Below are 14,625 nucleotides of genomic sequence, written 5' to 3'. Positions count from 1 at the left end.
ATTGGCTTAATATGGTATTCATTTTAAGGCTACATATTGAAATGACCCTATTATAGCTATCCAAATGAAGTAGTTCAACTTTTTCTGACAATTATTGATCTAGTGAGTCCAGAGAATTGTATTGCACTGGTTTTTAACATTATTTTATAAACATTATATGATCATAGGATGGAAAACACAATTTACAGCCAATACAGGCAATTTACCATAGGAAATATATGGTTTTAAAGCTTTTTAACAGTTATAGTGCCAACTATGGTCCGATCTTCATAAAAATTTCCATGCTTCTTTAGCATGTTATGTCACATATGCTCATCAATTTTTGTGAAGTTCTGAGTTTTCATTTAGGATTTATAGGCTTTTTAGTGTATTTTGCCACGCCCATTTTCTAAATGACCCTATTACAGCCATCCAAATGCAAAAGTTCAACTTTTTTTCGATAATTATTGATCTAGAGAGTCCAGAGAATTGCCCTAGACTGGTCTGGTTCCGATCGGGCCAAAAACCAGGGACTAGTTCGCAAAAGTAGGTTTTTAACATGTTTGCGAATATTTAATGAATGGTTTGATTGACAGTAGTGGTTCTTGAGGCAAAGTTGTTCAGCATGAGCAGATCTATCAAATGATAGGCATAATGTGACAATAAGTTTAACACCACGTGATTACAGAGCCATAAAACTCGTTAGCGCCAACTAGTGGCCGATTTCTTTCAAAATTCTTACAGACCTCTAGGGCCATGAGTTGAACATGCCCATCGAGTTTTGTTCCGATCGGCCTCCGTTAACCTTGTCTAATAGGTGCTCAAATTTCATTGGCCGATGGCGGCCATGTTTTTTGAGATACACCAATGTCCTCATAGACATACATGGCACCTTGGACCAAGACACTGCATACCAATTTTCAAGTCAATCGGACTAACGGTCAGGTGGTTATAGCCAGTTTTATGTTTTTTTCATATTATAGCGCCACCATGTGGCCAATCACCGCGATTTTTTTACTGTGACCTCAGATTGACCTCTTACACAAGTGAACCGAGTTTGGTAAATATACCTCATTTACTTCTGGAGTTATAGCCGTTTTAGTAAAATAGGCTCCTCCCACAACATACATTTTGGCGCCCCTTAGCGACCTTGAATCGAAATTTCAACTTTTTTTCGATAATTATTTATATTCAGACTCCAGAGAACATTTCTGCACTGGTTTGGTTCCGATCGGGCGAAAAACCACAGACTAGTTTGCAAAAGTAGGTTTTTGACAAAATTCAAAATGGCGGAAAATCTTTCATGGCGGAAATGAAATCGGAGATATACGTTTTGTTCGTCAGCCGTCCAGCTTTCCAATGATATAAGACACTTGAGTCTACGACTTACGGTCTAGGAGTTATGAGCTGTTTCGCGCTTTTGGTTGCTATAGCGCCACCTATGGGCCAATCGGGTTCATAATCTCTGAACCTCTCCTCGATTTTTGTACTACCATCTGGCAAAGTTTCAATGCTCTAGCCCTTACGGTTTGGGCTGCACGATGCGTTTTAGCGGAGAATAATAATAATAATAATAATAATTAAAGCTGCAAGCAGCATTTATCGGGGTTCAAGCATTTAAGGCCTTTAAGTAGAAAAGCATCAAAAGTTATTAAGTTTTATTTAGCAAGCATGTAAGCACTGACATAATAGATGGAAAGGACCATTTACAGCCAATACAGGCAATGTACCATAGGAAATATATGGTTTTAAAGCTTTTTATAGGAGTTATAGTGCCATCTATCGACCGATCTCCATAAAATTGTTTACTGTGACCTCAAATTGAACCCATACACATGTGTACTGAGTTTGGTGAAGATATCTCATTTACTTCTTGAGTTATAGCCATTTTAGTAAAATAGGCTCCTCCCACAATAATTTACCACATTCTAGTATTATTTACTATGATTCTAGCATGATTGACATAGTTTACCATGATTTTATCTTAGTTTACCTTGATTTACCATATTCTAGCATGATTTACCATGATATACTACATTCTAGTATGATTTACCATTGTTTACTGTGATTCTAGCATGGTTTACCATAGTTTATCATGATTTATCATAGTTTACCATGATTTACCCTGTTCTAGCATGATTTACCATGATATACCACATTCTAACATGATTTACCATAGTTTATCATGGTTTACCATGATTTACCCTGTTCTAGCATAGTTTACCATGATTTACCACGTTCTAGAATGATTTGCCAGGATTCTAGCATGGTTTACCTTGATACACCACATTATAGTATTATTTACTATGATTTACCATGTTTCTAGCAATTATGTGAAGTGTCAGTGCAAATGAAGTGATAAACACTGACAAAATCTGATTGTGTTATAATAGTTATTGTTATATAAGTGATTTTTAGAGTGATTTTAGTAGAATGGCCAGCAGAGGGCAGAAGAAGACTATTATTGGCTCACTTTCACTTTAAACTTCATGATTTTCACCTGTTTTCTGGACTAAAGCAAACCAGTTTTTCCATGTTAACTCTATAATGCATGCTTACACACACACACACACACACACACACACACACACACACACACACACACACACACACACACACACACACACACACAGAGAAATAAACATACACAAATACAAATATGTTTTTAATGTTTTGGAATATGTTATTGAGAAAATATATTTATTGGTGTATTAGAATTCCTTTGTGATCTAATAATATAAAAAAGAAAAGAAAAAAAGAAAAAAAGATTGCTTTTTAAAGCATTTGTTTGTTTCCCAATACTAAAAACTAATGAAAAGATAATATGCAATACTGCTGCTCCCTCTAGTGGACAGTGGTATTACAGCTTCCATCTTACAGTTGAAGTGCTTGGTTTTTCACTTATATCTCGGGAACCAGAAGGCGAAAAATTCTGAAACTCAGAGCATAGATAGTGCTTGAGGAGCCCTGTTGAATGAGACCATCAATGATTTACTATGATTTACCATGTTTCTAGCGTGATTTACCACATTACTAGCAATTATGTGAAGTGTCAGTGCAAATGAAGTGATAAACACTGACAAAATATGATTGTGTTATAATAGTTATTGTAATATAAGTGTTTTCCATGTTAACTCAATAATGCATGCTTACACACACACACACACACACACACACACACACACACACACACACACACACACACACACACACACACACACACACACACACACACACACACACAATACAAATATGTTTTCAATGTCTTTAGGATGTGTTATTGTGAAAAAATATTTTAATGGTCTAACCATTTCATATATTTCATTGTGATCTATATTATCAGTCCAATAATAATTTAAAAAAAATTGCTTTAACCATTTGTTTGTTGGCCAAAGCTGAAAGCTGATAAAAAGATTAATACTATGTCTAATACTGCTGCTCCCTCTAGTTGACAACAGTGGAATTACAGCCTCCATCTTACAGTTGAAGTGTTTGAATGAATGAATGGGAATTTGGTTTTTCACTTATATCTCGGGAACCAGAAGGCGAAAAATTCTGAAATTCAGAGCATAGATAGTTCTTGAGGAGCCCTGTTGAATGAGACCATCGCGGCGTTTTTGGGCGATTGGAGCCCGGAATTATGACCGTTCAAAGGCATATCTATTGGGGCTTTTATCTCTGTAATGCCCAGGGCAAATTACACCACATTTGAATCGAAGCTAGCCTAGAACGGGCCCTTTCCAACGAGCTCTCACACAAGGTTCGGGGTGGTCTGGGTCGGGAGTTTCGGCCGTTCAAAATCGGGGGTCCCACGAATTTGCGATTCGTGGGGGGCGCGCTCCCGAGGCCCGCGACGACACGTTTCGATCAAGAGCCCGGAGAGGACCTTACCATCAAAATTTGAGCGCGCAACGACTTTCCGTTTTCGAGTTATGAATGAATTTGTATTCGGGGGCGTGGCTTAAATGCCGTTTTACTTTCGTTTTCATGTTAAATGTTAAAATAATGATTTTATAAAGTCTATTCCCTAATATTGTTATATAATTCATATTTAGACTTTATAAAAGTTTAAATATGAATTATATAACAATATTAGGGAGTAGTATGATGAAATGACAGCAGGGGGCAGTAAAATACCACTTATTGGCTTAATATGGTATTCATTTTAAGGCTACATATTGAAATGACCCTATTATAGCTATCCAAATGAAGTAGTTCAACTTTTTCTGACAATTATTGATCTAGTGAGTCCAGAGAATTGTATTGCACTGGTTTTTAACATTATTTTATAAACATTATATGATCATAGGATGGAAAACACAATTTACAGCCAATACAGGCAATTTACCATAGGAAATATATGGTTTTAAAGCTTTTTAACAGTTATAGTGCCAACTATGGTCCGATCTTCATAAAAATTTCCATGCTTCTTTAGCATGTTATGTCACATATGCTCATCAATTTTTGTGAAGTTCTGAGTTTTCATTTAGGATTTATAGGCTTTTTAGTGTATTTTGCCACGCCCATTTTCTAAATGACCCTATTACAGCCATCCAAATGCAAAAGTTCAACTTTTTTTCGATAATTATTGATCTAGAGAGTCCAGAGAATTGCCCTAGACTGGTCTGGTTCCGATCGGGCCAAAAACCAGGGACTAGTTCGCAAAAGTAGGTTTTTAACATGTTTGCGAATATTTAATGAATGGTTTGATTGACAGTAGTGGTTCTTGAGGCAAAGTTGTTCAGCATGAGCAGATCTATCAAATGATAGGCATAATGTGACAATAAGTTTAACACCACGTGATTACAGAGCCATAAAACTCGTTAGCGCCAACTAGTGGCCGATTTCTTTCAAAATTCTTACAGACCTCTAGGGCCATGAGTTGAACATGCCCATCGAGTTTTGTTCCGATCGGCCTCCGTTAACCTTGTCTAATAGGTGCTCAAACTTCATTGGCCGATGGCGGCCATGTTTTTTGAGATACACCAATGTCCTCATAGACATACATGGCACCTTGGACCAAGACACTGCATACCAATTTTCAAGTCAATCGGACTAACGGTCAGGTGGTTATAGCCTGTTTTATGTTTTTTTCATATTATAGCGCCACCATGTGGCCAATCACCGCGATTTTTTTACTGTGACCTCAGATTGACCTCTTACACAAGTGAACCGAGTTTGGTAAATATACCTCATTTACTTCTGGAGTTATAGCCGTTTTAGTAAAATAGGCTCCTCCCACAACATACATTTTGGCGCCCCTTAGCGACCTTGAATCGAAATTTCAACTTTTTTTCGATAATTATTGATCTTCAGACTCCAGAGAACATTTCTGCACTGGTTTGGTTCCGATCGGGCGAAAAACCACAGACTAGTTCGCAAAAGTAGGTTTTTGACAAAATTCAAAATGGCGGAAAATCTTTCATGGCGGAAATGAAATCGGAGATATACGTTTTGTTCGTCAGCCGTCCAGCTTTCCAATGATATAAGACACTTGAGTCTACGACTTACGGTCTAGGAGTTATGAGCTGTTTCGCGCTTTTGGTCGCTATAGCGCCACCTATGGGCCAATCGGGTTCATAATCTCTGAACCTCTCCTCGATTTTTGTACTACCATCTGGCAAAGTTTCAATGCTCTAGCCCTTACGGTTTGGGCTGCACGATGCGTTTTAGCGGAGAAGAATAATAATAATAATAATAAAAATCTTTACAAATACAATAGGTGTTCAGCACTTCGTGCTTGAACCCCTAAAAATCTTTACAAATACAATAGGTGTTCAGCACTTCGTGCTTGAACCCCTAAAAATCTTTACAAATACAATAGGTGTTCAGCACTTCGTGCTTGAACCCCTAAAAATCAGGACAATTACAATAGGGTTTCAGCACTTCGTGCTTGAACCCCTAATTAAAGCTGCAAGCAGCATTTAGCGGGGTTCAAGCATTTAGGGTCTTTAAGCACATAAGGCAGTTTAGTGAGTTGTCTGAGTTTTTGTTTAGGATTTACAGGCTTTTGAGTGTTTTTTGCCATACCCATTTTCTAAATGATCCTGTTATGGCTACCCAATGGGTAAAGTTAAAGTTTTTTATATAATTAATAATCTAGAGCTTCCAGAGAATTGTACTGCACTGGTATATTTCCGATCGGGCGAAAAACCTAGGACTAGTTCGCAAAAGTAGGTTTTTAACATAATCGCAAGTATTTAATGAACAAATTGATTGACAGCAGTAGTTCTTGAGGCAAAGTTGTTCAGTATGAGGAGATCTATCAAATGATATGCATCACGTGATTACATAGCCGTAAAACCTGTTAGCGTCAACTAGTGGCTGATTTTTCAAAATTCTTACAGACCTCTAGGGCCACGAGTCGAACATGCCCACCGAGTTTCGTTCTGATCGGCCTCCGTTAAGAGCAAACTAACAGCTTTGAATTAAAATGGTGAGGTATCCTGTTGTAAACATCAACCATGCCTGTTGACAGTTCTCTTTTGTGGGAAAGGAATGAAAAGTTCTCAAATCCGCAGCACAGCCTCAGACATAACATTTATATCCATGATCTGCCATTTTCACTATTGTCCTTGCTTGCTTCTTCACAATACCTGCAGATCTTCTGCTGATTCGGCTGTGCAGGTCTACATTAACACTGCCTGGCCTAGAACATGGACTGGAAAATGCAAATTTGGGGGGTATAAATACTAGCAATTATGTGAAGTGTCAGTGCAAATGAAGTGATAAACACTGACAAAATATGATTGTGTTATAATAGTTATTGTAATATAAGTGTGTTCCATGTTAACTCAATAATGCATGCTTACACACACACACACACACACACACACACACACACACACACACACACACACACACACACACACACACACACACATATACAAATATGTTTTCAATGTCTTTAGGATGTGTTATTGTGAAAAAAATATTTTAATGGTCTAACCATTTCATATATTTCATTGTGATCTATATTATCAGTCAAAAAAAAAAAATAGCTTTAACCATTTGTTTGTTGGCCAAAGCTGAAAGCTGATAAAAAGATTAATACTATGTCTAATACTGCTGCTCCCTCTAGTTGACAACAGTGGAATTACAGCCTCCATCTTACAGTTGAAGTGTTTGAATGAATGAATGGGAATTTGGTTTTTCACTTATATCTCGGGAACCAGAAGGCGAAAAATTCTGAAATTCAGAGCATAGATAGTTCTTGAGGAGCCCTGTTGAATGAGACCATCGCGGTGTTTTTGGGCGATTGGAGCCCGGAAATATGACCGTTCAAAGGCATATCTATTGGGGCTTTTATCTCTGGAATGCCCAGGGCAAATTACACCACATTTGAATCGAAGCTAGCCAAGAACTGGCCCTTTCCAACGAGCTCTCACACAAGGTTCGGGGTGGTCTGGGTCGGGAGTTTCGGCCGTTCAAAATCGGGGGTCCCACGAATTTGCGATTCGTGGGGGGCGCGCTCCCGAGGCCCGCGATGACACGTTTCGATCAAGAGCCCGGAGAGGACCTTACCATCAAAATTTGAGCGCGCAACGACTTTCCGTTTTCGAGTTATGAATGAATTTGTACTGGGGGGGCGTGGCCTAAATGCCGTTTTACTTTCGTTTTCAATTTCCATATCTCAGACAGACAGTGTGACACAATTGTCAATAATAATACTCCAATAGATGAGTTTTGACAAAATGTGATTGTAAATGTTAAAATAATGATTTTATAAAGTCTAAATATGAATGATATAACAATATTAGGGAGTAGTATGATGAAATGGCAGCAGGGGGCAGTAAAATACCACTTATTGGCTTAATATGCCAATGTTATTCATTTTCTTTTTTAACTGTTATTTTTTATACTTTTTCTGATAATTATTGATCTATAGAGTCCAGAGATTTGTACTGCACTGGTTTTTAACATTATTTTATAAACATTATATGATATATATATAGGTTATAGGAAATATATGGTTTTAAAGCTTTTTGACAGTTATAGCGCCACCTATGGTCCGATCTCCATAAAAATTTCCATGCTTCTTTAGCTTGTTATGTCACATATGCTCATCAATTTTTGTGAAGTTCTGATTTTTCATTTAGGATTTATAGGCTTTTTAGTGTATTCTGCCACGCCCATTTTCTAAATGACCCCATTACAGCCATCCAAATGCAAAATTTCAACTTTTTTTCGATAATTATTGATCTAGAGAGTCCAGGGAATTGTCCTAGACTGGTCTGGTTCTGATTGGGCGAAAAACCAGGGACTAGTTCGCAAAAGTAGGTTTTTAACATGTTTGCGAATATTTAATGAACGGTTTGATTGACAGTAGTGGTTCTTGAGGCAAAGTTGTTCAGCATGAGCAGATCTATCAAATGATAGGCATAATGTGACAATAAGTTTAACACCACGTGATTACAGAGCCATAAAACTCGTTAGCGCCAACTAGTGGCCGATTTCTTTCAAAATTCTTACAGACCTCTAGGGCCATGAGTTGAACATGCCCATCGAGTTTTGTTCCGATCGGCCTCCGTTAACCTTGTCTAATAGGTGCTCAACTTCATTGGCCGATGGCGGCCATGTTTTTTTAGATACGCCAATGTCCTCATAGATATACATGGCACCCTGGACCAAGAGACTGCATGCCAATTTTCAAGTCAATTGGACTAACGGTCAGGTGGTTATAGCCCTTTTCATGTATTTTTCATGTTATAACGCCACCTAGTGTTCAATCGTCGCAATTTTTTTACTGTGACCCCAGATTGAACTCATACACATGTGTTCCGAGTTTGGTGAAAATATCTAATTTCGTTCATGAATTATAACCATTTTAGTAAACTGGCTCCGCCTCCTGCGAACGTTTTGACGCCCCTTAGCAACCGTGGATCGAAATTTCAACTTTTTTTCGATAATTATTGATAAACAGACTCCAGAGAACATTTCTGCACTGGTTTGGTTCCGATTGGCCAAAAAAACCCTCTACTAGTTCGCAAAAGTAGGTTTTGGACAAAATTCAAAATGGCGGAAAAATTTGCATACCGGAAATGAAATTGAAGATATACATTTTGTCCGTCTTGAGACAAGGATTACAGTGATATAAGACACTTGAGTCTGTGACAAAGGGTTAAGGAGATTTAAGCAAAAACGTGATTTTTTTTTTTTTTTTGCACTATAGCGCCACCTATGGGCCAATCGGGATCATACTCTCTGAACCTCTCCTCGATTTTTGTACTACCTTCTGGCAAAGTTTCAAGTCTCTAGCACTTACGGTTTGGGCTGCACGATGCGTTTTACGGCAGAAGAATAATAATAATAATTAAAGCTGCAAGCAGCATTTAGCGGGGTTCAAGCAATTACGGCCTTTAAGCACAAAAGCATCAAAAGTTATTACGTTTTATTTAGCAAGCATGACATAATAGACGGAAAAGACCATTTACAGCCAATACAGGTAGTTTACCATGGGAAATATATGGTTTTAAAGCTTTTTAACAGTTATAGCGCCACCTATGGTCCGATCTCCATAAAAATTTCCATGCTTCTTTAGCATGTTATGTCACATATGCTCATCAATTTTTGTGAAGTTCTGAGTTTTTATTAAGGATTTATAGGCTTTTTAGTGTATTTTGCCACGCCCATTTTCTAAATGACCCTATTACAGCCATTCAAATGCAAAAGTTCAACTTTTTTTCGATAATTATTGATCTAGAGAGTCCAGAGAATTGCCCTAGACTGGTCTGGTTCTGATCGGGCGAAAAACCAGGGACTAGTTCGCAAAAGTAGGTTTTTAACATGTTTGCGAATATTTAATGAACGGTTTGATTGACAGCAGTGGCTCTTGAGGCAAAGTTGTTCAGCATGAGCAGATCTATCAAATGATATGCATATTGTGTTGATGTGTGCAACACCACGTGATTACAGAGGGCGTAAACCTTGTTAGCGCCAACTAGTGGTCGATTTCTTTCAAAATTCTTACAGACCTCTAGGGCCATGAGTCGAACATGCCCACTGAGTTTTGTTTCAATCAGCCACCGTTAACCTTGTCTAATAGGTGCTCAAACTTCATTGGCCGATGGCGGCCATGTTTTTTTAGATACACCAATGTCCTCATAGACATACATGACACCTTGGACCAAGACACTGCATACCAATTTTCAAGTCAATCGGACTAACGGTCAGGTGGTTATAGCCTGTTTTATGTTTTTTTCATGTTATAGCGCCACCATGTGGCCAATCGCCGCAATTTTTTTACTGTGACCTCAGATTGACCTCTTACACATGTGTACCGAGTTTGGTGAAAATATCTCATTTCGTTCACGAGTTATAGCCATTTTAGTAAAATGAGCTCCGCCTCCTGCAAACGTTTTGACGCCCCTTAGCAACCGTGGATCGAAATTTCAACTTTTTTTCGATAATTATTGATAACCAGACTCCAGAGAACATGTATGCACTTTTTTGGTTCCGATCAGGCAAAAAACCAGGGACTAGTTCGCAAAAGTAGGTTTTGGACAAAATTCAAAATGGCGGAAAATTTTTCCAGGCGGAAATGAAATCGGAGATATACATTTTGTCCGTCTTGAGCCAAGGATTACAGTGATATAAGATACTTGAGTCTATGACAAACGGTCTAGGAGTTATGGCTGATTTCATACTTTTGCTTGCTGTAGCGCCACCTATTGGCCAATCGTTGTCATACTTTGATAGGTTCTCCCCAAATTGAGGACTACCATTTGGCTGAGTTTCAAGTCTCCAGCATTTACGGTTTGGGCTGCACGATGCGTTTTAGGGGAAAATAATAATAATAAAAATCCTTACAATAACAATAGGTGTTCAGCACTTCGTGCTTGAACCCCTAATAAAAATCAGCACAATTACAATAGGGTTTCAGCATTTCATGCTTGAACCCCTAATTAAAGCTGCAAGCAGCATTTAGCGGGGTTCAAGCAATTAAGGCCTTTAAGCACAAAAGCATCAAAAGTTATTACGTTTTATTTAGCAAGCATGACATAATAGACGGAAAAGACCATTTACAGCCAATACAGGTAGTTTACCATGGGAAATATATGGTTTTAAAGCTTTTTAACAGTTATAGCGCCACCTATGGTCCGATCTCCATAAAAATTTCCATGCTTCTTTAGCATGTTATGTCACATATGCTCATCAATTTTTGTGAAGTTCTGAGTTTTTATTAAGGATTTATAGGCTTTTTAGTATATTTTGCCACGCCCATTTTCTGAATGACCCTATTACAGCCATTCAAATGCAAAAGTTCAACTTTTTTTCGATAATTATTGATCTAGAGAGTCCAGAGAATTGCCCTAGACTGGTCTGGTTCTGATCGGGCGAAAAACCAGGGACTAGTTCGCAAAAGTAGGTTTTTAACATGTTTGCGAATATTTAATGAACGGTTTGATTGACAGCAGTGGCTCTTGAGGCAAAGTTGTTCAGTATGAGCAGATCTATCAAATGATATGCATATTGTGTTGATGTGTGCAACACCACGTGATTACAGAGGGCGTAAACCTTGTTAGCGCCAACTAGTGGTCGATTTCTTTCAAAATTCTTACAGACCTCTAGGGCCATGAGTCGAACATGCCCACTGAGTTTTGTTTCAATCAGCCACCGTTAACCTTGTCTAATAGGTGCTCAAACTTCATTGGCCGATGGCGGCCATGTTTTTTGAGATACACCAATGTCCTCATAGACATAGATGACACCTTGGACCAAGACACTGCATACCAATTTTCAAGTCAATCGGACTAACGGTCAGGTGGTTATAGCCTGTTTTATGTTTTTTTCATGTTATAGCGCCACCATGTGGCCAATCGCCGCTATTTTTTTACTGTGACCTCAGATTGACCTCTTACACATGTGTACCGAGTTTGGTGAAAATATCTCATTTCGTTCACGAGTTATAGCCATTTTAGTAAAATGAGCTCCGCCTCCTGCAAACGTTTTGACGCCCCTTAGCAACCGTGGATCGAAATTTCAACTTTTTTTCGATAATTATTGATAACCAGACTCCAGAGAACATGTATGCACTTTTTTGGTTCCGATCAGGCAAAAAACCAGGGACTAGTTCGCAAAAGTAGGTTTTGGACAAAATTCAAAATGGCGGAAAATTTTTCCAGGCGGAAATGAAATCGGAGATATACATTTTGTCCGTCTTGAGCCAAGGATTACAGTGATATAAGATACTTGAGTCTATGACAAACGGTCTAGGAGTTATGGCTGATTTCATACTTTTGCTTGCTGTAGCGCCACCTATTGGCCAATCGTTGTCATACTTTGATAGGTTCTCCCCAAATTGAGGACTACCATTTGGCTGAGTTTCAAGTCTCCAGCATTTACGGTTTGGGCTGCACGATGCGTTTTAGGGGAAAATAATAATAATAAAAATCCTTACAATAACAATAGGTGTTCAGCACTTCGTGCTTGAACCCCTAATTAAAGCTGCAAGCAGCATTTATCGGGGTTCAAGCAGTTAAGGCCTTTAAGGCCTTTAAGCACACAAGCATCAAAAGACATTAAGTTTTATTTAGCAAGCATTTAACAACTGACATAATAGACGGAAAAGACCATTTACAGCCAATACAGGCAGTTTACCATGGGAAATATATGGTTTTAAAGCTTTTTAACAGTTATAGCGCCACCTTTGGTCCGATCTCCATAAAATTTGGCATGCTTGTTAATGATGTTATGTCACATATGCGCACCAATTTTTGTGAAGTTCTGAGTTTTCATTTATGATTTATAGGCATTTTAGTGTATTTTGCCACGCCCCTTTTATTAATTATCCTATTACAGCCACCCAAATGCAGAAGTTCAACTTTTTTTCGATAATTATTGATCTAGAGAGTCCAGAGAATTGTCCTAGACTGGTCTGGTTCCGATCGGGCGAAAAACCAGGGACTAGTTCGCAAAAGTAGGTTTTTAACATATTCATGAATATTAAATGAACGGTTTGATTGACAGCGATGGTTCTTGAGGCAAAGTTGTTCAGCATGAGCAGATCTATCAGATGATATGCATTTTGTGATGATAAGTGTAACACCACGTGATTACAGAGCCATAAAACTCGTTAGCGCCAACTAGTGGCCAATTTCTTTCAAAATTCTTACAGACCTCTAGGGGCTTGAGCCGAACATGCCCACCGAGTTTCGCTCCGATCGGCCTCTGTTAACCTTGTCTAATAGGTGCTCAAACTTCATTGGCCGATGGCGGCCATGTTTTTTGAGATACACCAATGTCCTCATAGACATACATGGCACCTTGGACCAAGACACTGCATACCAATTTTCAAGTCAATCGGACTAACGGTCAGGTGGTTATAGCCATTTTTGTCCTGTTATAGCACCCCCTAGTGGCCAATCGTCATGATTTTTTGCACGTGACCAAACATTAATCTCAAACACAGGTGTTCCAAATTTGGTAAAGATATCTCATTCCATTGACGAGTTATAGCCATTTTAGTCAAATTGGCTCCACCCACTTCGAACAATTTGGCGCCCCTTAGCAACCGTGAATCGAAATTTCAACTTTTTTTTGATAATTATTGATCTTCAGACTCCAGAGAACATTTCTGCACTGGTTTGATTCTGATCGGACGAAAAACCTAGGACTAGTTCACAAAAGTAGGTTTTTGACAAATTCAAAATGGTGAAAAATCGATCATGACGGAATTGAAATCGGAGATATACATTTTGTCCTTCTTGACCCAAGGATTCCAATGATATAGGACACTTGAGTCTACGATTAACGAACTATGAGTTATGAGCAGTTTCGCGTTTATGATTGCTATAGCGCCACCTATGGGCCGATTGGTCTGAGTCCGTGTATCTGAGTAGCGAGCAATAGTACTACCATCTGGCCAAGTTTCAAGTCTCTAGGCCTTACGGTTTTGGCTGCACGATGCGTTTTATGGCGGAAAAATAATAATAATTAAAGCTGCAAGCAGCATTTAGCGGGGTTCAAGCATTTAGGGTCTTTAAGCACATAAGGCAGTTTAGTGAGTTGTCTGAGTTTTTGTTTAGGATTTAGGAGTGTTTTTTGCCATACACATTTTCTAAATGATCCTGTTATGGCTACCCAATGGGTAAAGTTAAAGTTTTTTATATAATTAATAATCTAGAGCTTCCAGAGAATTGTACTCCACTGGTATATTTCCGATCGGGCGAAAAACCTAGGACTAGTTCGCAAAAGTAGGTTTTTAACATAATCGCAAGTATTTAATGAACAAATTGATTGACAGCAGTAGTTCTTGAGGCAAAGTTGTTCAGTATGAGGAGATCTATCAAATGATATGCATCACGTGATTACATAGCCGTAAAACCTGTTAGCGTCAACTAGTGGCTGATTTTTCAAAATTCTTACAGACCTCTAGGGCCACGAGTCGAACATGCCCACCTAGTTTCGTTCTGATCGGCCTCCGTTAAGAGCAAACTAACAGCTTTGAATTAAAATGGTGAGGTATCCTGTTGTAAACATCAACCATGCCTGTTGACAGTTCTCTTTTGTGGGAAGGGAATGAAAAGTTCTCAAATCCGCAGCACAGCCTCAGACATACCATTTATATCCATGATCTGCCATTTTCACTATTGTCCTTGCTTGCTTCTTCACAATACCTGCAGATCTTCTGATGATTCGGCTGTG

General features: G+C 38.6%; 2 protein-coding genes across 2 annotated transcripts in view; one reads left to right on the top strand and one right to left on the bottom strand.

The window, feature by feature from the left end:
- Window positions 1-14,625, bottom strand: part of LOC309485771 (uncharacterized protein) — a 506,515-nt gene that overhangs the window by 265,328 nt on the left and 226,562 nt on the right. The window lies entirely within an intron of this gene.
- LOC309485805 (uncharacterized protein) overlaps window positions 1-14,625 on the top strand; it is a 242,703-nt gene that overhangs the window by 178,356 nt on the left and 49,722 nt on the right. The window lies entirely within an intron of this gene.

This window comes from Leuciscus leuciscus (assembly GCF_965113295.1).
Source record: "Leuciscus leuciscus genome assembly, chromosome: 21".
Classification (NCBI taxonomy): domain Eukaryota; kingdom Metazoa; phylum Chordata; class Actinopteri; order Cypriniformes; family Leuciscidae; genus Leuciscus; species Leuciscus leuciscus.
Note: the sequence above shows the minus strand (reverse complement) of the source record. Positions and strands in the feature narration are given on the sequence as shown.